This window comes from Triturus cristatus, chromosome 12 (assembly GCF_964204655.1).
Source record: "Triturus cristatus chromosome 12, aTriCri1.1, whole genome shotgun sequence".
In the NCBI taxonomy this organism is placed as follows: Eukaryota; Metazoa; Chordata; class Amphibia; order Caudata; family Salamandridae; genus Triturus; species Triturus cristatus.
In genome coordinates, this window is record NC_140595.1 from 17,573,435 (window position 1) to 17,599,565 (window position 26,131).

The 26,131-nt window shown below is 53.1% G+C and overlaps 1 protein-coding gene across 4 annotated transcripts in view; it reads right to left on the minus strand.

Moving 5' to 3' along the window:
• LOC146772213 (transducin-like enhancer protein 1) overlaps positions 1–17,335 on the minus strand; it is a 150,176-nt gene extending 132,841 nt beyond the window's left edge. For 3 of the 4 annotated variants that reach the window (XM_085638844.1, XM_085638843.1, XM_085638842.1), the window contains exon 1: positions 17,146–17,335. The gene's annotated coding sequence lies outside the window, so the exon portion shown is untranslated. The remainder of the gene's footprint in view (positions 1–17,145) is intronic. The other variant, XM_085638845.1, reaches the window with a different exon arrangement.
• Positions 17,336–26,131: the final 8,796 nt, after the last annotated feature.

Consider the following 26,131-nt stretch of genomic DNA (forward strand, 5'->3'; position numbering starts at 1 on the left):
CTCGACGATATCGCCCTGTGCTGGTTGAGTGAAGACCACCGACGGTTCCTAGGGGCACCGTTCGAATTAGACGAAATTAGGGAAGCCATTATGTCTCTTAGCAACGGAAAGGCGTCGGGCCTGGATGGGCTGCCGGCGGAATTCTATAAAAGCTACGTGGATATTATGGCCCCCGTGCTTAAGGAGGTCTACGAGGAATCTTTGGAAGTAGGACAGTTGCCTGGCTCCATGAGAGAGGTGTTGATCACCTCGTTGTTGAAGCCGGGCAAGGACCCTGCCGACTGCGGTGCGTATAGGCCACTATCGCTGTTAAATTGCGATGCTAAAATACTGGCGAAGGTACTCGCTAACAGATTATCGCTCCTAATGCCCACAATAGCCCTCCCGGACCAATCCGGGTTTATCCCGGGGCGCTCCACGGCCAATAACTTGCGCACTCTTTTCTCCCTAATGCATACCATTGCGCCGGAGTTGCCGGTGGCGGCCGTATTCCTCGACGCTACCAAAGCATTCGACTCCGTAGAGTGGAATTACCTATTTGCTATCCTATATCGAATGGGGTTTCCGAAAATCTTTGTTGCTTGGGTGCGCTTGCTGTATACGGACCCGAGAGCGAGGGTCTTAATCAATGGTGAAATGTCGCGCCCGATCTCCCTGACCAGAGGTACGCGCCAGGGGTGCCCATTGTCCCCGTTGTTATTCGCTATTGCGATCGAACCACTGGCCTGCCGGATTCGACAATTGCACAAGCCGAGCGCTTTCAAATGCGTCCAACGTCAGATAGACGTGTCATTATATGCTGATGATTTGACACTGTATGTGGTGGATCCGGAGATGCATCTTCACCCATTGCTCCGGGAATTCTTGGTCTTCGGTCGGATATCCGGGGTACAAATTAATTGGCAGAAATCGCAGTTCTTTCCCCTGACCCCTGCAGTACGTCGCTTCCCGCTGGAGTACCCACTCGATTGGTGCGATACCGATCTGCGGTATTTGGGGATACAGATCTCTCAGACTCGGGAAGAGACTGTGCGACTCAATTATGGCACGGCAGTAGCAAAGTTGACGGAGGATGTGAGAAGATGGATTTCCCTGCCGTTCACCATGGCTGGGAGAGCCTCACTCATTAAAATGGTAGTGCTGCCCCGGTTTTTATATTTCTTTCAGAATATCCCTTACTATCCGGGTGCTTTTTTCTTCCGTACACTCCGAACGGAACTGATACGGTTGTTCTGGGCTGGAAAACAGCCGAGATTAGCATGGTCTGTTATTACCCAGCCTTATGAGAAAGGGGGGTTTGATGTCCCTGATTTTCTGGCATACTACATTAGTGCTCAGGCCCAATTTGCGTACCACTGGTTTGCGCCCACGCCCTTTATGCCGCAGCTGGCAGTGGAGGACTGGATAGTTCGGCCGCTGCCACTGAAGGGCATTATTTTCGGCCCGGTTGGAGCGCTCGACACTCCGGCGGCGACTATCACAAGCACGATAGACGCGTGGCAGCGGATTCTCCGCAAAGTCGCGCTCCCCCTCTTATATGCACCTAGACTGCCCCTAGCTTATCACCCGGAGCTCTCCCTGTTGCGGGAGCGGGGGTTCCAGGAGATGTGCGCTAGATTGGGGATTAGGACATGGGGGGATCTCTTCCTGGACGGGCGGTTTAAAACGCGAGAGCAGTGGTTTCAGGAGGCTCAGCATACCCCGCTGGAGATCTTTTATTATCTTCGTCTACGGCAGGGGCTGCGGGTTATTCTTCCACGCTTCCCAGAGGAGCCTGAGGTGGTAGGGCCTCTACAACTAGCGCTCACATCTGCGGATGGCAAACATCTGGTCTCCCGCCTCTACCGCAGTATTCGAGAGCATGGTGGCGACGGGGGCGGCAAAGCGCTCCGGCTGTGGAGTGCGGATCTCGGAAGGGTCGTAACGGAGAACCAATGGGCGTACTGCTGCGGGATGACCTCGCAGATAGCGGCCAGCTGCAGGCTACGGCTGATTCATTATAAATTCCTGCAGCGCATGTATTATACGCCTGCGAGGAAGCTGCGGTTTCGTTTGGCAGAGGATGACAGATGTGAGCGATGTCGCATGGAGGGGGCGGACTTTTTGCATCTGGCCTGGCTCTGTCCGATGGTGGCGGAATACTGGTCACAAGTCCACGGGGCGCTGACGACCATGATTGGAGACGCGGTTGAATGTGATCCGCTTATGATGCTGCTGGGTTACACCATGAAGATACCCAAGGCGCATCGGAAGTTCGGGGACATCGCCCTGTTGATGGCCAAACGGAGAGTCGCTTGTCGGTGGGGGAGGGGCCGGGCCCCGAAGTTTAAGGAGTGGATTGCTGACTTATTACACTGTCAGGAACAGAACCTAATCTATGCGGAAACACAACCAATGCGTAGTAGAGCCAAGGATATTTGGGACCCGCTCAGAGCATACTTAGGGGCAGAGGACACTACCGAGCCGGACGGAACTCAGGGGGCGGGCGGGGGCGCGACTGGGGACTGATGTGGGTGGGGGGCGGTCGTATGAGCTGGATTCGATGGACTGATGCGCCAGGGAGTGTGGCAACCGCCGCGGGAGTGGGTTATGCTTGTGAGGACAGGCCGTGTGGCCATGGATGGAAGGCGCTGCTGTGGAGATGGCTTGGAGTGCTGGCCAGTATGGAGATGCCCTAGACACAGTGGGGGGGCGGCCCCCCCCACGCTGTCGGGACAGAGGGTATGCTAGTTTGCCGGTCTGGCTGGTATGGGAGGCAGAGAAGATGGTAGTGATGGTGGATACATGGCGAGCGGAGAGGCCCTTCCCCGCGCCTCCTCGCAATGGCCGTCGGGGCAGAAGATGCGGAAGAATCTAATGCCGCAGGGCGTACTCACTCAGGCTCGGGGGAGGGCTCTGTTGTACCTCTAACATACCTGTGACGATGGGGCCTGCTGGGGGCCACTGGACTACTGCTCCGATATCTCTGTGAGGGACTATGCCAACTCTGTACAGAATGGACATGCGAGCTGCTCGATCGGCATACCATGGTGGACATACGCTCGGGGTGCACAAAATCTGAAAAGGGGTGGAAGAAAGGGGACTATTCCTCGCCACCGGGCCTCCGGGCTGTCGGATATGTGGCTGTGTATCATACAGATTATAGCAAGGATTGTGATGGACAGTGGCCGGCCCGAGGGGTTGTAGGCGTGAGGCTGTATTGTAGATGTACTCTCTCAAATAAAGGTTTTGAAAACTTGAAAAAAAAAAAAAAAAAAAAAACTATGACCACTTCAGTGTCTACACCTTTACGCATGACCCTGAGCCATCCCAGAGAATTCACCACCTTTGTCCTCCTACAATCAATTTCCCAGAGATCTCAGGAGGTAGAGTTAAGGAATACTCTCTAAGAGATCTCAGGAGGTAGAGTTAAAGAATACTCTCCAAGAGATCTCAGGAGGTAGAGTTAAAGAATACTCTCCAAGAGATCTCAGGAGGTAGAGTTAAAGAATACTCTCCAAGAGATCTCAGGAATACTCTCCAAGAGATCTCAGGAGGTAGAGTTAAGGAATACTCTCCAAGAGATCTCAGGAGGTAGAGTTAAAGAATACTCTCCAAGAGATCTCAGGAGGTAGAGTTAAAGAATACTCTCCAAGAGATCTCAGGAGGTAGAGTTAAGGAATACTCTCCAAGAGATCTCAGGAGGTAGAGTTAAAGAATATTCTCCAAGAGATCTCAGGAGGTAGAGTTAAAGAATACTCTCCAAGAGATCTCAGGAGGTAGAGTTAAGGAATACTCTCCAAGAGATCTCAGGAGGTAGAGTTAAAGAATACTCTCTAAGAGATCTCATGAGGTAGAGTTAAAGAATACTCTCCAAGAGATCTCAGGAGGTAGAGTTAAGGAATACTCTCCAAGAGATCTCAGGAGGTAGAGTTAAAGAATACTCTCCAAGAGACCTCAGGAGGTAGAGTTAAAGAATACTCTCCAAGAGACCTCAGGAGGTAGAGTTAAGGAATACTCTCTATCACCTTTCCCATAGTCCTTATCCTAAAGTGGTTAAATTATTCAACCAACTATCTCAACAGTTCCAGATAACAGGTGCTTTAATTGTCTCCGAGGATCTACACTGTTCCTCTGTACTTCACGAGGTGATCCTCACTGCGACGCCGCACGGACCAGAAGATGTGTGGAGCATCACTCCAGTTCAGGGACCTACATGAGAAGAAGCCTGCATACGTTATTCTCATCATGAACCCCTCTAGGCGCTAGAAGTCTAGGCTCTAGATCTGGAGGCACTCACTCTCAGACGCCTCTGGGGAGTTCCGGACCAGGTCTGCTTTGGAGGACACCGTGGACTACAGACAAACCATTCTTGGTACCAGACCTACAGATTAAGACTGAAGCCTACTGGGGCGCACAGGTGCACATGTATACGACGACTTCACTTCATGCGGGGACTTGTAAATCCCCATGTTCTACCTTTAGGTAGCATCAAAGCACTTGAGACGGAGCAAAAAAAATGGAGGTGACAGAGGGAGCAGACAGACCGATGAGCCAAAAATCATATGAAATAGATTTAGTGAGGCAGCGGGGAAGGTCAGGTCAAGAGCAGTGCTCATTATACATAGCGCGGGGTGCCCAGCCACCACACCGCACAGGGTCCCCCACCCAGCCACCACACCGCACAGGGTCCCCCCGCCCAGCTACCACACCGCACAGGGTCCCCCCGCCCAGCTACCACACCGCACAGGGTCCCCCCGCCCAGCTACCACACCGCACAGGGTCCCCCCGCCCAACCACCACACCGCACAGGGTCCCCCGCCCAACCACCACACCGCACAGGGACCTCCGCCCAGCTACCACACCGCACAGGGTCCCCCGCCCAGCCACCGCACCACAAGTAGAGTACAGGTTTACTTCAATACACAGAGTACGGGGTCTGCTGCACAGACTCATTTCTGTATGTAGAGTACAGGCACAGTTCAATATGTACAGTACTGGGCCTGCTCCGCAGTCACAGGGCCCAATTCACAGGTGCACACAATTCACGCAGGGCCCAATGCACAGGTGCAGAGCCACATGTAGAGCACACAGAGTTCAATACATAGTGCAGGGTTCCCTGCACAGGCACATCTCTGTACTACAGTACAGGCAGAGGTCAAAATGCAGACCACAAGACACACAGCTCCATACGAAGAGGACAGATGCAGTTTAATATGCACAGCGCGGGGGCCGCTACACAGCCACAGCTCCACGCGGGGGGCCGCTGCACAGGCACAGCTCCACGCGGGGGGCCGCTGCACAGGCACAGCTTTGCAGTAGAGTACATGCAGCCTTCAATATACAAACCACAGGGACCACTGCACAGGCAAACCCCCAAAAAATAATTTTTTGTTTCTATGTGCGCATGAGCATCTGATGAAGACTGCAAGCCGAACGCACTGGCATCACTCTAGGTCTAACACACAAGCCTAGGGTATCAATAGTACTACGAGTTTGCGTTGATATGTGATATGCTCATTAAAAGAGAGGATACTTTCCGTTCTCAAAAATAATTCAAATTGGTATGTAGGCAAGCTGTGCCTTGTGCCCCCCAATATGCCCAGCCCAACAAGGTACAGTACGCCCAGCACAGCAGCAATGCCAGCTTTCCTCCTGGTTCCAGGTCTGGCAAAAAGGCTAAGAGTTTAACCCAAAAATCAATTATTCCCCCCCCCCCCCCCAGTGCATGCATACATGGTTGACAAAAATAGCTTGCCCTGCGAAAAAGAACAGTCACACCTGGGCTTGTGTATATTGTGGGTGTATTTATAGTTAATAAGTTTGGACACAAGACAGTGAGGTCCATAATTTGAAGACTGACCTAAATAACACCAGTGTGTTCCTCCCAGAGGAGCCCTAAAGGATCAATCGATCAGAATTTGTACAGTGCCACAATCACCCATGAGCGTATCCAGGTACCGGGTTGCAGAAGGCAATCGAAAAAACAGGGTGACAGGAGGTGGAAGGCTGTTCCAGGACTTGGCAGCCAGGTAGGAGAAGGAACGGTCTCTGCTGTGGCTTCGGGGGATGTGGGGTGTCTGCACTAGGGCGGAGGTCTCTGGATGGTTGGTGGAAGTTAGGAGGTGGTTGATGTGTGCTGATCCTAGGTCGTGGAGGCTTTGTAGGAGTGAGTCAGTATCTTGAATTGGCCTCTTGCCTGTTGGTGGAGCCGGCGGAGGTTCCTCAGGAACGGGTGCTATGGGTCCGTTTAGGCAGGTTGCGGAGTCTGGACGCTGAGTTTTGTATGTCTGGAGCCTTCTCATGAGTTCAGTGGTGGGTCCTGAGCGTAGTGCTTGAGTGAGATCGCTCACGCATCTATGTTATATTCCGGGGGCTCGGCTGCTACTGTGGTCCTTTTCCATTTTGGCAGCTTTGAGGGAACCTGCATATTTTCATCCTGTGCCCACTTTATGGAAAGAATATTAAATAACTGGAACATGAAAGAAATTAGGGAAAGCAGTGTCAGCCGAACAGACCACCTTAAAAAAAGCACTTTATACCCCAAGACCTCACCAGTCGGGACATATCGGCTGCGGACAGGAGTTCAGACTGCTTCAGGAACCTAGAATCTTGCTGCCCCACAGAGGTTGACTCCACCCACTTGCACTGGAGACACGGACGAGCACTTGCGCTCAGGGGGCCACAGACACATCACGCCTGGGCCCACACAACCATTAGATCTCGCCCTACAACTGTCCATCCACACTGCACGCACTGCCCTTCCTCGTGACCCACGCACTACAGAACTATCCTCACTGCCCTGCCCCACACAACAGGGCTATCACACTGGTCAGTGAACCGATACCATTCCTGCTATCCCAAACATATAGAGCTATCCAGACTGTCTCACAAACCGGAGCCGTCCACTGTAGGCACCGGAGACCTAACCTTCACACTGTCCCAAAAACAGACAACTACCCGTCAGACTGTCTAACAAACCCGAGAGACGTCATCTGTTACTGTATGCACCTCACATCGGAGAGCGAATCATCACACTGTCCCAAACACAGGGAGGTACCCGTCAGACTTTCCCATAAACAAGTGACTGTCCCACATATCAAGGAGCTAGCCCACTGTAAGCATCAACCTTCAAACGATCCCACAGGCAGCTGAGCTACTTGTCCGATTGTTGATAAATATCAGGGGTGTCGCACTGTATGCTTGACGCAGATCCTAAGTGCGCCGGGTATGCCCAGACATGGGTCCCATGCTCGCTGCGCCACTGGAGTCAAGCTAGCCCGGCTCATGAGGGGTGCTACCCTGAAACCGGTCCCAGGATGCTGGTTTCCAGTCCATGGAAGATCTGGCCTGGAAGTTCGGGCTGGACCATTCCCATGAGGCACAGGGTGAAGCCTGATTTGCATATAGCTGTGTCTGAACTGGGGTGGCAAAGTGAGCTAAAGAACGATGATGGACTCAACCCAGATCTGTGACTGGGGGCGAGTGTATGAAAAGTTTCAGCGCTACGACCAACATCGTGTATCTGCTTTGTTGGCCCTAACTTGGCAGGGTATGCCCAGACGTGGGTCCCTTGCTCGTTGCGCCACTGGGGTCAAGCTAGCCCGGCTCATGAGGGGTGCTACCTTGAAACCGGTCCCAGGATGCTTGTTTCCTGACCAGGGAGGACCTGGCTTGGCAGTTCGGGCTGGACTGTTCCTATGAGGCACAGGGTCAAGCCTGTTTTGCATATAGCTTTGTCTGAACTGGGGTGGCGAAATGAGCTAAAGAACATGATGGATTCAACACAGATCTGTGACTGGGGGTGAGTGGTCGAAAGGTTCCAGCACTCCCTTGCTATGACAGGGCCCGGGCATTTAATCTGGAAAAAAAAAGACTTGCTGCCAAGCAGTCACATCCCAGTCGTGCCTGTCCAGCTCACACACCACACCGGTACTGTTGACCCTCACTACACAGCAGTTACCACTGAAGTAACTCACAGGGCACAGAGCTACCATTCTGTTGTGATACACACAACTCAACTTCCTTGCCGACCGCTCTGACACAGCAGAGCTACCCCTCTCATTAGACTGAGCAGCCCAAAGGTGTGTTCTTACTACTGACCCCAATCAAAGATCCCTCACCTCAGAGTCAACATGACCTCGAAAGAAGAGATCCCCTGAGAACAGAGGGTCCACCATGACCTTTCCAGGCGCTGACTGATGTCTCAACAGACTGGCATCCACACCAGAGCGGGCGGCTCAGCCTCAACGCCAGGTAGGGCACCAGCCTCCCTTAGAGGGTTCACCCTCACATCACCGCGGGTGCAGCTGTGCTAGCCTCCATTAGAGGGTTGACCCTCACATCACCAGCCTCCATTAGAGGGTTGACCCTCACATCACCCGCCTCCATTAGAGGGTTGACCCTCACACCACCAGCCTCTATTAGAGGGTTGACCCTCACACCACCAGCCCCCATTAGAGGGTTCACCCTCACATTACCAGCCCCCATTAGAGGGTTCACCCTCACAGTACCAGCCTCCATTAGAGGGGTCACCCTCACATCACCCGCCTCCATTAGAGGGTTCACCCTCACAGTACCAGCCTCCATTAGAGGGTTGACCCTCACACCACCAGCCTCCATTAGAGGGTTGACCCTCACATCACCCGCCTCCATTAGAGGGTTCACCCTCACATCACCAGCCTCCATTATAGGGTTGACCCTCACATCACCAGCCTCCATTAGAGGGTTCACCCTCACATTACCAGCCCCCATTAGAGGGTTCACCCTCACATTACCAGCCCCCATTAGAGGGTTCACCCTCACAGTACCAGCCTCCATTAGAGGGGTCACCCTCACATCACCGCGGGTGCAGCTGTGCCAGCCTCCCTTAGAAGGTTCACCCTCACATCACCAGCCTCCATTAGAGGGTTCACCCTCACATCACCGCGGGTGCAGCTGTGCCAGCCTCCCTTAGAAGGTTCACCCTCACATCACCAGCCTCCATTAGAGGGTTCACCCTCACATCACCGCGGGTGCGCCAGCCTCCATTCAGCCAGGCCACCGCACCTCCACACCAGTGCGTGTGCTGTGTCCTCATGAGACGGCCCACATCCACCACAAGGGGTCATGGGGTGCTCGTGTTCCCCCATGGAGAAGGCCTCATCTGGTAGGTGGGAACTGATTGTTCCCCTAAGAGGAGGGTCAGTGCTGATTTGCATATGGCAGGCCTTTGTCTAGAGTGGCACAGTGAGCACAAAAGGATGGAAGGGAATGCAGCCCTCAGCACTTGCTATTGGCGGAGGGTAATTCCATCACACTATATGTCTCCCTGTTTGTTGCAGTCAGCGTCCTGAGAGGCTATCAGGGCCGGGTGCTACTAGGAGGGCCGGGTGCTACTAGGAGGGCCGGGTGCTACTAGCAGGGCCGGGTGCCACTAGCAGGGCCGGGTGCTACTAGCAGGGCCGGGTGCTACTAGGAGGGCCGGGTGCTACTAGGAGGGCCGGGTGCTACTAGCAGGGCCGGGTGCCACTAGCAGGGCCGGGTGCTACTAGCAGGGCCGGGTGCTACTAGCAGGGCCGGGTGCCACTAGCAGGGCCGGGTGCCACTAGCAGGGCCGGGTGCCACTAGCAGGGCCGGGTGCCACTAGCAGGGCCGGGTGCCACTAGCAGGGCCGGGTGCCACTAGCAGGGCCGGGTGCCACTAGCAGGGCCGGGTGCTGTCTTCTGGAGAGGGCATCCCTGGCAGCTCGGGGTGAACTGTTCCCATGAGGCGCAGGGTCGGTGTTGATTTGCAGAAGGTGGGTCTCTGGTATGCGGCCGCGCTGGGCTACATTCAGGCAGGCAGGGACTGCTCACCTCCACACCAGCATGCACCGCGTTATGCTGCAGCCCAGACTGCTGTCGTGCAGGCCACAGACCCCCCCCCCCCCCCTCATCACAAACCCTGCACTGCCTCCCGGCCCTTCCTGAAACCTACAGATGTCCCTGAAGTCCAGTCTTCCTCTGGCCACAACCGAGAGGGGCTGCCTCACTGCACCACAAACTACAGCCTGCAGATGCCATTAAAAGGAAGCAAAGTGCCTGCCTGCCCCACGTGAACCCAAACCACAAGCTCACAGCCAACCACCGGCTCCTCCCTGGCAACACTCCAAACCACCCTCTTCTGGAAACCGCGCCTGTTCACAGAGACTCCAACAACAAACCAGCCAGTGTGCAGCCGGGGCAGTGAAACTACCACACACCTACCATCCTGACAAACAGGCCAGGGCAGTGAAACTACCACAGACCTACCCCGCAGACAAGCAAGGCCCGGGGAGTGAAATTACCACAGACCTACCCTCCAGACAAACAAGGCCCGGGGAGTGAAACTACCACAGACAAGCAAGGCCCGGGCAAGGAAAACTACCACAGACCTACCCTCTGCAGGCAGGCAAGGCCAGGGCAGTGAAACTACCACAGGTCTACCCTGCAGACAAGCAAGGCCCAAGCAGGGAAAACTACCACAGACCTACCCTCTGCAGGCAGGCAAGGCCCGGGCAGTGAAACTACCACAGACCCATCCTCAGCAGATGAGCAAGGCCGGGGCAGTGAACTTACCACAGACCCATCCACCTCCATCAGCAGGGCCGGGGCAGTGAGATCACAGCAAACCCACCCACCGCACAAGGGCTGGTCCCAGGCAGTGAAACCACTACAGACCTCTCCACTTAAGACAGGCAGTGCCAGGGCAGTGGACGAAAGCACAGCTACCCTCTGCAGATGAACACTATGAACGGTTAATGCGCACTGTGAACACCTCCGAGAAGTGTTACACCCAAACACACAGCGGCAACACCCAACTCTTTCCGGGCCTGTGCTAGCCACCGAAGTCATTCCCAATGAACTAGTTCATCAGTCTTTCCAACAGCCCCCCCCCCCCCCGGCCTAACAATATCCAGGCACTGAGTCGCTTTTTCATTATGTAGTGGTTCAATGTTTTAAAAACATATTAGGCCCACCCTACCTCCTCCAAGCCCGCTGCCACCCAACCCGCAGTATGTCCTGTGAAACCAGTGACGTCAACCACCCATGTACCTGCACCCAGTCCCCCTCACAGGTCACTCCATGGTCACTGGTTTTTAAGGAGGAATGTGCAAAATCGAATTTGCAAAATTGTGTACAACTTCGGGAAAAATATGCAGAATGCAAATCCATTCATTAGTGCAAGATGCTGTATCCACTGCGGACACAAGGGCGCATTTTGCGCTTACAAAATAGCATAAAAAGCTAAAACTATTGCTAACGACAGCTGTCTGCGTTCTGCTTGTTCACACGGTTCCCACGCTATAATTTTGCAGCTAACAGCAGCGTAGTTACGCAAAGTGGTGTAATTGTGTTATTTTGCGTAGCAAGTGTAATACTTATATCCCCGAAATACGTAAACTGCACCAATGCAATTTAAAATCTGTCCAGGGCCTATAAAACACAGTCGCAAAACACTGCACAAGTCACCAACGCAACTTCTGGTGAATGAACGCCATTCCCTGCCAAGCAGCACACCACGATCACTTGTGCTCCAAGGCAGACGCTGCCCTCTCCAGACTAGTTCTGAAGGCTCAGCGGGTGCCCCAAATACAACAGCCCTCGGCGACCATGACTCGCGCGCCCCTCAGCTGGCCACCACCAGTCGAGCCAGATCCTCAGCCGACCCTGCAAAACTTCAGCCAGTAGTAAACACGCCTCAACTTACCTCCGCACTACCACAGCCAGACCTAGCCCCCTCTATATCAGGAACATTATAAGGATTTGGGGGGCCCTAGGCCAAACATGTTTTGGGGGCCCCTGTTCGGAACAGCTTTGAATGCATGATCCAGTGTCAGCCCTTTCGTGCTCTCTTTGGCCGGGTGACTGACAGCGCACAGGCGCCCTTGTCCAAATTCTAAATGTGTTTACATCGAATATTCAGGGGTAGGGAGGAGTGTTTACAATATTATAATAGGGTGGGGGCTCAGTATGATTACAAATAATCTTTTCAACCCTCTCCCATTTCTCACATGCGAGGTCCTGTTTTGATCCTAAAAAAACTTTTTAGGTCGAGCCTGGGCAGCGCATGCGCTGCTCTGCGAGGCACGCTGTACTGGAGTATGGACTTGAAGCCACGCCCACTCTCCACCCATAATTTTTCATTGGGTTGTGTCACTGTCCTTTGTAAATGTTGGCTTCTGGTTTGTTAATAGGCTTGTTAGCCTCTCCTTAGTACAGACGTGTCTTTATTTGTGACCTCCCATGAGGACTGGCCCTTTTACTTCTGTTGTTACACAGTATGTTTTATTTAGTCTGTAAGCAGTATTTTCTTTAATGAGTTTCTCCTACTGCAGGCATGAGGTGCTTACCTGCAACTTTCAGCACGCCATGAACGCTTTCACTTTCCAAGCAGCACGGGACAGTGGTGGCCGCTTCTTTGAAATGAAGTAGGTCTCGCATTTACAAGAGTTTGAGCTATTGGCATTGTAAATGACAATGCCTTTTATTTATGTGTTAATCATCAAAACAAATAAATAAAAGGGTATTGTCATTTACAATGCCAAAATCTTAAACTATAGGAAATGCAAGACCTATTGCATTGCAAATGCTTGTTTATGGCTGTTGCCTGGAGTTGAAAAACAAACATTTCTGTGCATAGTGTCTGGGATAAACTCCCATACATCACCCACATAAAATAAATGAAACGAAAAAGGATCTGATTACGAATGATTCAAGTCATCAGGACACAACTCTGCAGAACAGAGCTGGCTCTATGGGGGGTGAGGGGGTGGGGGGGGGGGGGCTGGGGTACTGGACTAGGGCCCAGTTTGCTGATGCCTTAACATGTCTCTGCTCTACATGCCATCTGCAAACCAGCCCAACCACCAGCCTGGTCAACATACCAACCAGCCACTAGAGACCAGGTTGGACATCGGGAGCAGTACCCTAGTAGATACGGCCAGGCTTTGACCCACAGAACATACCACCGGCAACCTCAGGCCTGCCCATTCAGCACACACGAGGCAACCTGCAGTGAGCAGCGCTGCAAGGACTCCCACCGACTCCAGCAAACGAGGTCCTTCCTGCCTCACCACGACAGCACACCCGCAGGCCTCTGTTCTACTCCCACCCACACAGTCACCATTTCATAACTTTCTCAACCACGCCTTAACACCTGGCACAATCGAGGTCCTGGCAGTGTTTGGGGTAGGTCCACCGACGGTTTACAGTGAACGCACGACACTACATTTCTGGAGTGTCTGTACAATGCCGGGAGTCGATGATACGAGCCAGCTACCCGAGTTGGGTTGGCTGACCAGACTTTACAGGTACAGTAGGGTACAGTTTGTGGTTTATCTGTTCTATCCACCCAGACAACCACGATTAATGTAGATCTTACTGCCAGAGTTGGTCCTGAAGAGTTGCCGTCCACCTTGACATGAGGTCAACAAACATGTTGACCACTAGATGAACGCGCATTACCTTGCAGCTTGGAGTCAGGGGTGTGCTACATTCTCCTTTTTCATCAGGACAGGAGCCAGGTTCATTAAAATTGTTTGAGTGGACTCATAGTTCCTGTTTTTTACCTACACATAGTCTAGTGACCCACTTTACGCACATCTACACTTCTTCTTTAGGCCCCTCACACCCACTGCACCAATACGGCATGGAATAAAAGATCTCCGCCAAAGAGCCCCTCATAGGGTGCCCGTCAGGTATTGCAGCGCAGACCTGATGAGGAGCACGCCCTATGATGAAGCATGACACCTAGAGGGTTGGGTATGTGAGGGCACTTATTCCGAAAGGCGGGATTTCCCTTCCTCCCTACGGTCTGTGTACATGGTTTGACACTTTTATCAACCTAGGACCCCTTTCCCTTGTTAGGAACTACAAACTCATTTTGACAATCGAAGTTAAATCGTAGCTGCTCCGGGGGGCCAAAACACCACCCCAACTTGACCTTCCAAACACAGTTGATAGCAACCCCACAACCGTCCAGCCTAACTCCAAATCAAGTGGGACCATTCACAGGCCCCGGCCCCAACGTACCCAAAGTTTGCCAAATCCAAGCCAATAAGGCAGTGCTTTAAATGGGCCGGTACGGAGTCCTGCACTTTTTTGTTTTGAGAGTGAGAGTACCTGCACTTCGCAAGAGTGACGCAATACTTCTAATTGACGAGTATCTGCACTTCTCATAAACTAGCAGGTACTCTAGTACAGGGTACCCACACTTCTAGTTTTCCATGTCAAGCCCTGGCCGAGTTTCCACTGCGACAATTTACAGCCTCGGGTGTGCACCAGGCCCAAAGCAAGACAAGCTCACAATTAGGGCTCCCATTTTTATGGTATTGAGGGGCAGATTTATAAGCCCCGTGCGCCACTTTTGCGCCGCCGTTGCGTCACTTTTGTGCCGCAGCGGCGGCGCAAAGCCAGGGCCATGCTGCGGGCTATTTACAACGTGACGCATCTAGGGAGATGCGTCATGTTGTAAAGCTTGCGCCACATGTGGGCGTACCTGCACAGGGGGGGGGGGGGGGGGGGCGTTCCGGTGCAGGAACGCCTCTGAAAAGTGGCTGAGTGAAATCTACAAGATTTCACTCAAGTCACTTTTCCAGCCATGCTGCGTCAAAACCCTGCGTCTGCTTGAAGCAGGCGTAAGGATTGACGCAGCATGTTAGGGATAGGGGCACCCCGAGCCTTGCTGGAGCTGCGTTGCGGTTGCGACGCAACTCCAGCAATGCGCCAACCTTACGCCGGCAGATGCGTCATGCATCTGCTTGTCCTTGCGCCACGATGCGCTGCATTGTAAATGCGGCGCATCAGCGGTGGCGCAAGGGCAAACTTGCGTGACGCATCTTCCCTAGCGCATCCATGCTGATTTGCAGGGATGCGCTAGGGAACATAAATCTGCCCCTTAGTGTTTTTTACATTTCTATCTGTATTTAGTCAGTTATTTTGCGAATAAATTAAACTGCAACTAGTATATTTACACATTTATTTAACCCATAAACGTGCACCAATGCGTTGACGCTTGTTCGGTTTTACTACCCTAAGGAGCCCAATATAATTAAATAATAAGCCCACAAACATATCACACAAGAGGAACAAATACTGAAATAAGCAATTATTTAAGGAAATATCGAGCTTCCTTCATTTTTCCACTACTGAAATGAATACAGACACGAAACACATTGTTTTCTGTATTTATCCTCTAAAATCAGTAAAATGGGAAAACTGGGACCCCTCATAATGTACGTGCCTTCATTAAGCGCTTCCTATCGCTGAGATGACAAATTACTGCACAGATAGTAGGGCACACAGTTGGCCATTTCTGGCTGGAAGTTGATTCTTAGAGTTGGTTGTGTGGGAGGTTACAAGTTATACAGGGGGGCCTAGGAACACAAACACACACAAACCCGTCACGTAGCTGCTGTGAAGCCCACATGTGCCGCCCAGAAGCAGATTATGGCCCCCAGGTACACTATCAGCGGAACCTTACCCACACTACAATCACAAGTCACCCTTCTGCCCTCCAGCCTCCTACCGGGCCTCAACTAAAGATCGTACCCCCAGCCCCAGAACAAAGTCACTTCGACCCCTCCATCACCTGCAGCATCCACAGAATGCCACCCCTGCCAAGTATGGCCACCCCCTTTAGCAGCGCAAACAATGCTGCTCTACTAAGTGGTATTCACAGTGCCAAGAAGTTGACAAGAAAACCATAGGCTCTATATGAAAACAAGCCGCTGCGTGATATTTCGGGTGGGGGGGGGGGGGGGGGGGGGGGCAGCTCCACGTACACTATCTCTACAACCAGCCGCGCCACCCTCCCCCCCCGTAAGCACCCACACATTCCCACCAGCCTGAATCCCCACGCCCCTCGCACCCATTCACAGCCTCCCACAATGCCATTTCTACCCCCTCCCTGCAGCTAGATGACTTCTTGTTTACATCTCCAGCCCCACCCAGCAGATTTCTTTCACACTCAGGCCCGCTCCAGCTCTCCCATCTCCTGATCCACCGCTGCCCTCGGCTTGTTTACCTCCAGCAGCACACTTCAACCTCTCCACCTCCTTCTCACCCCCCCAGCACTTTCCTTCCTTCCTCCCCTCCCCTCCCCCACTCCTCAGCGGCGTGCTCTCTCCCAGGCTGTCTGCCCTGCTTGTCTCCTCGCTAGATCTCTGCCTGCTCCCCTCCCCCTCCATCTCCTACTAGAACACAACAGCCCCCCCCCCCCGATCCAGCACCAAAGTGCCCCTCTTCACTTCCCCCCCCCCCAACCCGTACCCTTTCCAGATCCACTCCCCTGTGTACTAGTTCCCATGGCCCCCACCTGCCCTCCCTGGTATCCACAACACGAACCCCCTGCATGAACTGGACCCCTGTGCCCCTACCTGTAACCCTGCTCCAGCCCCACAGCACCTCTGCACTCCCTCCCTCCCCATACCAGACCCAGCCTCAGAGCTCTCCCCCTGGAGCAGACCCTGTGCCCCCAGCTGCACTCCCATCCACACCACAGACCCCTCTGCAGCTTCTTCTCCACACACCCCTTGGGTACCCCTAAACTGTCCTCCAGCCCTGGGCACCCCCTTTCTTCCATCCCCACCCCCTGGGTTAGTCCTCTCTCCCCTCAGTACTCCCCACTGCCCTGTCCTTCCACCTCTGGGTGCCCTCTCCCTCCCTCCAGACCTGTGTATCCCTCGCTTCCCCGTTTCTCCCCCAGATGCCCCACTGGCCTCTCCCACCCCCTGGCTTACCCTCTCTCTCCCTCCAGCCCTGGGTGCCCTCTCTCTCCCTCCAGCCCTGGGTGCCCTCTCTCTCCCTCCAGCCCTGGGTGCCCTCTCTCTCCCTCCAGCCCTGGGTGCCCTCTCTCTCCCTCCAGCCCTGGGTGCCCTCTCTCTCCCTCCAGCCCTGGGTGCCCTCTCTCTCCCTCCAGCCCTGGGTGCCCTCTCTCTCCCTCCAGCCCTGGGTGCCCTCTCTCTCCCTCCAGCCCTGGGTTCCCTCTCTCTCCCTCCTGCCCTGGGTGCCCTGTGCCTCCCTCCAGCCCTGGGTGCCCTCTGCTTCCCTCCAGCCCTGGGTGCCCCCTGGCTTCCTCCTCTCTCCCCAGATCCCCCACTGCCCTCTCCCACCCTCTGACTTCCTCTACTGTCCTCTCCCTCCCTCCCTCCCCGGCCGCACTCACCGCTCCCGGGGCCGGGCTCGGGCCTGGGCTCCGCTGCTGCTCCCTCGGCTCCGGGGGCCTCTGCTGTCGTCGCTTCCCCAAGTCTCGCGGGCTCCAGATCCTACCGCGAGACCCCCCCAGGAACCGATCAATGAACGAGCGCCAGCTCCACGTGGGGCCTGCCTGGCACTGTCCTCAGCCAGGCCGCCGCGGCCAATCATAGCGCGGGCAGCCCACGTGGGCCACGGCTCCCTCCTCGCCATTGGCTGCGGTGCCGACAGGAGCCTGGAAGCTGTCAGTCACTGCTCGGAACTAATGTAGCACAGGCAGGGTTAACCCTGAGAGTGCCAGCGGCGGCTGCTGCAGGCTGGAGAGTTAACCCTATGCAGCCCTGATGCAGGCTGGGAGAATTAACCCCTTGCAGCCCTGTTGTAGGCTGGAGAGTTCTCCCTATGCAGCCCTGATGCAGGCTGGGAGAATTAACCCCTTGCATCCCTGGTGCAGGCTGAGAGAATCAACCCCTGCTGCAAGCTGGGGGGTTATCCCTATGCAGCCCTGGTGCAGGCGGGGAGAATTAACCCCTTGCAGCCCTGCTGTAGATTGGGAAAATTAACCCCTTGCAGCCCTGTTCAGGTTGCGAAATTAACCCCTTGCAGCCTTGGTGCAGGCTAGGAGAGTTAACCCTGTGCATGTTAGAGAGTTAACCAAGTGTAGGACTAGTGCAGGTTGAGAGTTAGCCCCTTGCAGGCTTGCTGCAAGCTGGGGGAGTTAACCCTGTGCAGGTTGGGGAGTTAACCCCTTTTGCGCCTGGTGCACGAGTTAACCCTGTGCAGGCCTGGTGCAGAGTGAGGAGACCTGCAGGAGGGGGTGAGCCACGAGTGGAGAGGGCAGAACCCCAGCCCCACTGGTCTGCTCTTAGATCACATGCCAGGCTCTGGGTAGGATGCCACTGACCTGCCAAAGGTGCTGGGCCTGGGCATTCATTCCCCTTCCCAGCCAGGATGGAGCCGGCTCAGGTGATAACAACTAATTATTACAATTGTCAGAGAATTATTAATTTCAATGTTCTTATTATAAAGACATGCTGCATGCAGAGAAGCTGATAATCTCGGCACCCTCCAGGGTGGCGTCAGGCACAAGAGACCCCCTCTCCCCTTGGTAGAAACCTGCAGCTCCCAAAGAAATGGCTTCGTGGAAACAAAGGAAAATCACGTGTTCCGCTGTGCTGAAGCGGTAAATCACGCTACAGGTTGGGTTTACCTGCGGTTTACAGTAGACTTTGCTAAATGCCTAAATAAGTCATAACAGAGACCACAGCACGGAAAAAACTCCTCTGTGCGCTCCATGCCGCAAAACAACCAGTCTGTGTGAGTTCAGGAGCACAGGAGAGGGGCTTTCCCAGGCCTTTGGGTGGACTCCTAGCACCCACCAATCATGTCACAATTGCAATGCATACAGCGCTCTGAAGTAAATGCAAGGTCACTCGCAGCGCTTTGTAATTCGTCCCTTATTAGAATGAATGCCACAGCTCGTTGACAGCGCACCGCACCAATTCTGCACCAGGAGGCCAAGGTTTACTTTAGACACTTCTCTGAGGGGCCTGGGCGAGCAGGGGGGCCTGGGCAGTAGCCCAGGGGGATAGCTTCCCTCCCTCCTGGTCTAGGCTGCTGGACTCTTGCAGGGGCTCACCGGGTGGTCTGCCAAGACTCCCTTCTTCCCTTGACTCTCGTTGGAAGCAGTGGTCGGGCATCAAGGCCTGGCTCGTGGCTCATGGGCGTAGATTGGTTTCTGAAACTCTGTGACGTAAAACAAAATGGCCGACACCATGTGCACTTTATTGATCAAATGTTACTTTAGGAGTGGGGACTTCCGCTCACTGGTGTCTCAAGCGCTGTGAAGTTCTCAGGAAACATTTAATTTACGAACAAGCAGACAGTGAAGAAGCCCTAATGTATCTGGAGGCGCCGAGCAGCCTTTTAATTCCAGGCAGGTATTCACAAACAGCCCCGGGACATCTGCGCGCTGGCAGTGCGAGATGTAAATCTGACCCTCAAAGCTCCTGACAAAAACCTCTCACTGCGTAAGTACATCAACGTTTCTCGGCTTTCCAAACCTGTCTGCAAAACCGACTTTTCCAGGAGTATTTATCAACAAATAAACATTGTGCTCTTCACCCAACTTTAAAAATGTTGAACATTTGTGGAGAAAAAATGTCACACAGTTTGCAGAGGGACATCTTTGCAACTTGACACATCCCTGTTGGTGCTGTTGTGTTTTGGCCAGACGAACACAACCATAGTGTAGACAAAAGTACCAATTTTGCTAAACCGCATGGCCAGATGGACATTTGAATGGTTTTGCCAAGGTCCGGTTCCCGCGTGTCAACACCTGGATATTGCAGGGGTTTAATGGTGCAAATTTGAAAACTGGTTTGGCCAGGGGGGGTCTTCAGGTCCCAGGAGATCATTTTTTTGCATCCGCTAGGTAATTTTCACTGCATTTCGAGGGCAACGGAGACCAGGCACACTGGGAAAAGATTTTTCACAGAATGTTTGCATTTTGAGAGTTTTCCTGTGCGCAAGTGGCAAATACATTTTTGCAGACTACATTAACTTCTTAGAATGATGTGGTTTGAGCTGACACCGATTTGTAGTCCAGCTCCCCAAAAAATACCTGCAGTGCCAGTTTACCAAGAGAAGCCATATTGGCTTTGCTAAGGCTTGTTGGCTATTGGAAAGGATTACACAGGAAAAGTCGTCTCTTTGAAATCTGAAACAGTTCATGGAGAAGCACTGTTCATCCTTTTGAGAGACAGGCAAAGAGTGACCCCCACTAAGAGACTGTCCCCGAAATCCAGCGCTCTGAAGTAATCGAAGAGTAACATAGAGCGCTTTACAAAATTCAGAAATAAATAAGAGACAGGGCATTACCGGATCTACTGCAAGGAATGTTTAATTCAAGACTCTTTGGGAGAGACACCCATGGCATTCAAAGCCTGGTAGGAGACAGCTAGGGCAATGCCAGGCCTATCGGGAGACTCAGGTAGGGGCAATGAAGGCGCTGCCCCCACACATGCCCAGGACACCACACAGCTTCAGGCTGGCAGCAAATGAGCCTGGGTGACCACAGACTTGAAATATAGACTGCTTGAGACAGACCAGACCACAGGCCAGAGAGGGCAGAGTCTGCCAGCAGTGTGACAAGTCACAAATACACCCTGCGGGATGCTTGTCTCCTACACACACAGGCCTGTGGGACCCTCCCTGACCAACACTCTGTCTGGAAAATATGAGAAAAGCAGAAGTGGCAACATGTCTCATATATGAGGAAACAGCGAAGACAGCAGAATGGAAGGAACATATGTCTGGTCCATGTCACCAGAAGAGAGAAGACACACAGACACCACATACTTCCAAGGGGAGGCCTGGAAAGGTGTGTGTGATGTGAAGGACACAAGTGTGTAAGGTGGGACGCTGATCTGTCCTGCCTGCCTGGAACGCATGTTGGTGGCGTGTTCTCATAGGGTCATGCCAATAGGCGTGGTCCGTCCCCACCCATGTATCATGCATGCAAGATTGGCAGACACACAAAGCTGAGCAATGGACAGCTGCACACCAACGAAACACGACAAACGCCAGTGTCCTCAGCTCCGCTTCCATGTTCACGCCTTCCATGCAGCTGCTAGGCACTATGATCACGCAAACAGAAGTCGCTCGAGACCACCATCTACTATGAAAAGACCCTAAATACAAGGTGCACGGTCCACTTTAACTCTAGTGGGTGAGAATCCAGAACCGTACCCGGCCCCAGATGCCCAGAGCGCTTCAAGGCCACAGTGGAAAGGCGCTATAGTAGTGCACGTGACTTAAAAGCATGTGCTTTTGGAAACCTGTAACTATCTTATAGCAGCTCCCACCGCTTTAGAAGTGGGTCACGTGGTAGTCAATACAATTGTACTGTCCTGGGGACCATGCGCGGTCGGGCCCGGGGCCAGGCCGTGGTGTTGTTTGGGGGCTGCCAGTTAGTACTGGCCCACTGGTCCTGGTTCCTTGCCCCCGTCACCTGGTCCTGAACTCTTCGTATCATCCTGCATGTCCGTGCTTCCTTTTCCTGGTGTCCTTGGACCCATCGCCGTGTCCTGTATCTTAGCACCTGTGCACATCATCTCGTACCCACCTCCTTCTCTGGGTGTCTTGGACCCACCTCCTTGTACCCACCTCCTTGTACCCACCTCCTTGTACCCGCCACCCTGTATTCACCTCCTTGTACCCACCTCCTTGTACCCGCCACCCTGTACCCACCTCCTTGTACTTGTCTCTTTTTCCTGGTGTTCCTGTACCCATCTCCTTGTACTTGTCTCTTTCTCCTGGTGTCCCTTTACCCATCTCCTTGCTCCCGCTTATACCTGTCTTGTTCTCCTGGGGTCCCTGTACCCACCTCCCTGTACCCACCTCCTTGTACTCACCTCCTTGTACCCATCTCCTTGTCCTGCACTGGTGTCCTTGTATCCATCTTCTTGTACCCGCCTCCCTGTACCCACCTCCCTGTACCCACCTCCTGTACCCACCTCCTTTTACCCACCTCCTTGTACACGCCTCCTTGTATCCATCTCCTTGTACCCACCTCCTTGTTCCCGCCTCCTTGTATCCATCTCCTTGTGCCCACCTCCTTTTTGTACCCACCTCCTTGTACCCGCCTCCCTGTACTCATCTCCTTGTACCCGCTTCCCTGTATCCGCCTCCCTGTACCTGCCCCCCTGTACCCACCTCCTTGTACCCACCTCCCTGTACCCACCTTCTTGAACCCATCTCCTTGTCCTGCACTGTTGTCCCTGTACCCATCTGCTTGTACCATCCTCCCTGTACCCATCTCCTTGCAGTGGTGAGTTTGTACTGGCCAGCTTGCAGGCCTGGTGCAAAGAGTGTTTAACCCTTGCATTTCTGGTGCAAAGAATGTTTAACCCTTGCAGGCCTAGTGCAAAGAGTGTTTAACCCTTGCATTTCTGGTGCAAAGAATGTTTAACCCTTGCAGGCCTGGTGCAAAGAGTGTTTAACCCTTGCATTTCTGGTGCAAAGAATGTTTAACCCTTGCAGGCCTGGTGCAAAGAGTGTTTGACCCTTGCAGGCCTGGTGCAAAGTGTATTTCACGCTTGGGCCTGGTGCAAAGACAGCTTAATCCTTGCAGGCCTGGTGCAAAGAGTGTTTAACCCTTGGATTTCTGGTGCAAAGAATGTTTAACCCTTGCAGGCCTAGTGCAAAGAGTGTTTAACCCTTGCAGGCCTGGTGCAAAGATTATTTCACGCTTGGGCCTGGTGCAAAAACAGCTTAATCCTTGCAGGCCTGGTGCAAAGAGTGTTTAACCCTTGCATTTCTGGTGCAAAGAATGTTTAACCCTTGCAGGCCTGGTGCAAAGAGTGTTTGACCCTTGCAGGCCTGGTGCAAAGTGTATTTCACGCTTGGGCCTGGTGCAAAGACAGCTTAATCCTTGCAGGCCTGGTGCAAAGAGTGTTTAACCCTTGCATTTCTGGTGCAAAGAATGTTTAACCCTTGCAGGCCTAGTGCAAAGAGTGTTTAACCCTTGCAGGCCTGGTGCAAAGAGTATTTCACGCTTGGGCCTGGTGCAAAAACAGCTTAATCCTTGCAGGCCTGGTGCAAAGAGTGTTTAACCCTTGCATTTCTGGTGCAAAGAATGTTTAACCCTTGCAGGCCTGGTGCAAAGAGTGTTTGACCCTTGCAGGCCTGGTGCAAAGAGTATTTCACGCTTGGGCCTGGTGCAAAGACAGCTTAATCCTTGCAGGCCTGGTGCAAAGAGTGTTTAACCCTTGCATGCCTGGTGCAAACAGTGTTTAACCCTTGGAGGCTTGGTGCAAAGAGTATTTCACACTTGGGCTTGGAGCAAAGACAGCTTGCAGGCCTTGTGCAAAGAGTGTTAGACCCCCTGGAGGTCCGGTGCAAAAAATGAGCAACCATCTGGGGTTTGTTGCAGGGTTTCAGCCCTTGGAGGTCGGGTCGAGAGTGTATAGCTCTCAGAGGTCTGGTGCAAAGCACATTTATTATGTAGGCGCCTTGGAAAGAGTGGTCCCTCATTCAGACTGGTGAGTGAGTGGTAACTGCACGTGGCTCTCCCCTTTCACCCCTCCCCCGGCGGCCTTCAGCCCCCACCCTCCGAGGCGTCGTATCTGGACGTAGATTGGAAAGAATCAGACGCTTTGATAGACAGTGGCCCGGGGTGAATTAGTGACCCCCCCCCCCCGCACCCCCTTGTCTGACGGAACATTTGAATATTACAACACACGCTCTCAGTGCAGAATCCCGTAAGATGCGGACGGATTCCCACACTCGGCCCCCCCTCGCCGCCCGCGCTAATCGTCAGACGTGGGATGGGGGCCAGGAGCAGCCGGGCGTGAGAACAGAGGGGGAGGGGGCAGTGACAGGGCAGGGAGGGGGCAGGACCTGCTAACCACAGGCCCCCAGCGATGCAGCCTCAGGGGCGCCCCCAACAAGGCCCAGCCCCCACCAGCAGGACTCGCCTCCTACAAAATCCTACTGGAGGGGATGGTTTTTTAGGGGGGATGTTATATAGCGCGAACTCCACCCGAAGGTATGGAGCGCTTTACATGATTTTAATGTCACTCAACCTCTTATCACAGAGTACCCCACAACATGCCACCCACCCCCTCCAAATTCAGAGCCGCTCCTGAGCTCAATACTGCCCTTAAAACTGCCCCCATCTACAACCCCCATCACAGAGGTCTTCAAACTTTTTAATTCTGTGCATCCCCTCAGTGCAGATAAAAATGCCTTCTGCCCCCCCCCCCCTGAACATTTTTCACAATTATTCTCTTAAACTGGCAATGTTTAAATATGTCTAGACTTACTTAAACATTGCAGGTAACTTTTAAAAATGCTGTCGGATACGTGATTGCCAAACATACTATTCTGGCCAGGCAGGCCGCACTGACTAAAATACCGACAGTGTGATTATTAGAAATAGAGGGGCATATTATCAAGGACGGCGTTAAAATTATCGCCGCTATGGGCTTGATAATATGCCCTGGAGAATTCCCATAGAAGCCCATGTTCTGGTGTGAACCTGGGCTTCTATGGGAATTCTCTGCGGCATATTATCAAGCCCATTATCGCCGCTTTAGCGGCAGTTTTCTACCGCTAAAGCGGCGAAAATGTTAACGCCGTCCTTGATAATATGCCCCAGAGTTTGGGGGTTTTGAGGAATATTTGGAGTCCCCCCCCCCCCCCTTTTGACACCTTCTCCCAGCTGGGTATAAATGACAAAAGACGTTACTGATGGCTCATCACAGAGTGAGTTACCGCAGCTTATGTGTTTTTTACCCCTGAAAACAAAGCACTGTTATCAGCATAACACTTCTTTTGGCTAGAGGCGTCGCCCTCCTGGGGTCACTTAAGGCCCCCCTTTTGGGCCTGCCCCCCAGTTTGAAGACCCCTGCCCTAACAGGACAGCACAGCCACACGCAGCCCCCCTTTCATGAAAAACTACTTGGGCGGGGGTTGTGTGGGGGATTAGGGCTACCCCAAAACAAAACAGCCCCCCTCACTACACTGAGAAGGGCCCCTGAGTGTGGACCCAACCCTCAGGCCAGTCTTTTCTCTGTTTCTTTTCTGTCAGTCTTTAGTTTCCTTTCTCACTTTCTTTCATTCTCCCACCCCTCCCCCCAGCTTCCGCCCATCTCTCCCCCGCCCTTCTTTTCCTCCTCCACTCATCCACCGTTCCTCCCCGGTCCCGTCCTTTCTCATTTCCTTCCTCTCCCTCTCTTCTATGCTTCCTCCATCCTCTCCCACACTTCCGTCAATCCTCCTTTCCCTTGTCTCCCTCGTGTTCTCACCTGCCCTCCCTTCCATATGTCCTCTGGGCTCTCCCTCCCTTCAACCCTTCCCTGCTCTCCCGTCTCCTTTCATGCGTGCCTCTTTCAGCCCTCCATCTGTCTTTGCCACCCCTTCCTTCTTTCCTCCATCTCTCCCTCCCCTCGCCCTTCCTTCATCAGCCTCTCCCCTCCCCCTCTCTTTCCTTACCCCATTTGTTTCTCTTTACTTTGTTTATTTATCCTTTTCTATAAACCTCTCTCCTTCCTCGCCTGCTCACCCCTCCTCTGCTCACTACTGACGGACAGGGCTCGAGGTGGCGCCCACGCTGGGAACTTCTGCCCTGGAAGCAGTGCTTAGTTAAAAAAAAATAACATAACAAGTGCCGGGGCCCTCGGCAGGCTGCACAGGCCAGGGCCCCTGCCAGCGCTGCCAATGACGGTAGCAACACTACTGCTAGCCCTCAGGCTCCTACAAGTGGGACCTCCAGTCTACTCCAGGCCCCAAAGCTATAAGAGTGGCTTGGGTGGAAGGTATTAATCATTCTTAATGTATATTGTTAATACTGGTTATTGTATTCGTCACTGTATTTGACAGCAGTGCCACCTTGTGGGAGAATGTCAGAAGTGCAGGCGTTGACAATTGAGTGCAGGTGCCAGCACCGGAAACCACCAGCTCACATTAAGTACTGGTTGGAAGAGGGGGGTCTAGATGGGAATCTAGAAACGTTTTAAGGCATGGGAAGAGTGGGCAATTGCCCAGGACCCCCACCTTACTGGGAAACTGAAAACCTTTCTGAATACTACCTCTATTTCTCTTTCTTAGTACTTAGCATCAAATTCAGTATTTTTGACTTAAAGGGGCTTTTATGGGCAAACTTTGGTAATGCAATTAAACCTTGTTCTCAACAGGGGCCCCAAAATATTTCTTGCTGGTGTCCCTTAAATCCTCAAACGGACACTGTGGGAAAGCTTGTCACTCATGCCCCACACCTGCACTGACAGCTCAATTTATTATTTTTGCACGAGGATGGAGCTGGGAAATCCGTCTTTTATTATTCTAATGAAGCCAAAACAAACACGGCTTCCCTGCTTGTAACAGTATTTGACTTCCAAAGAAGACAGGTTTATTGTTCATCCTTTCCATTCTGGTTTGGAGTGCACATACCT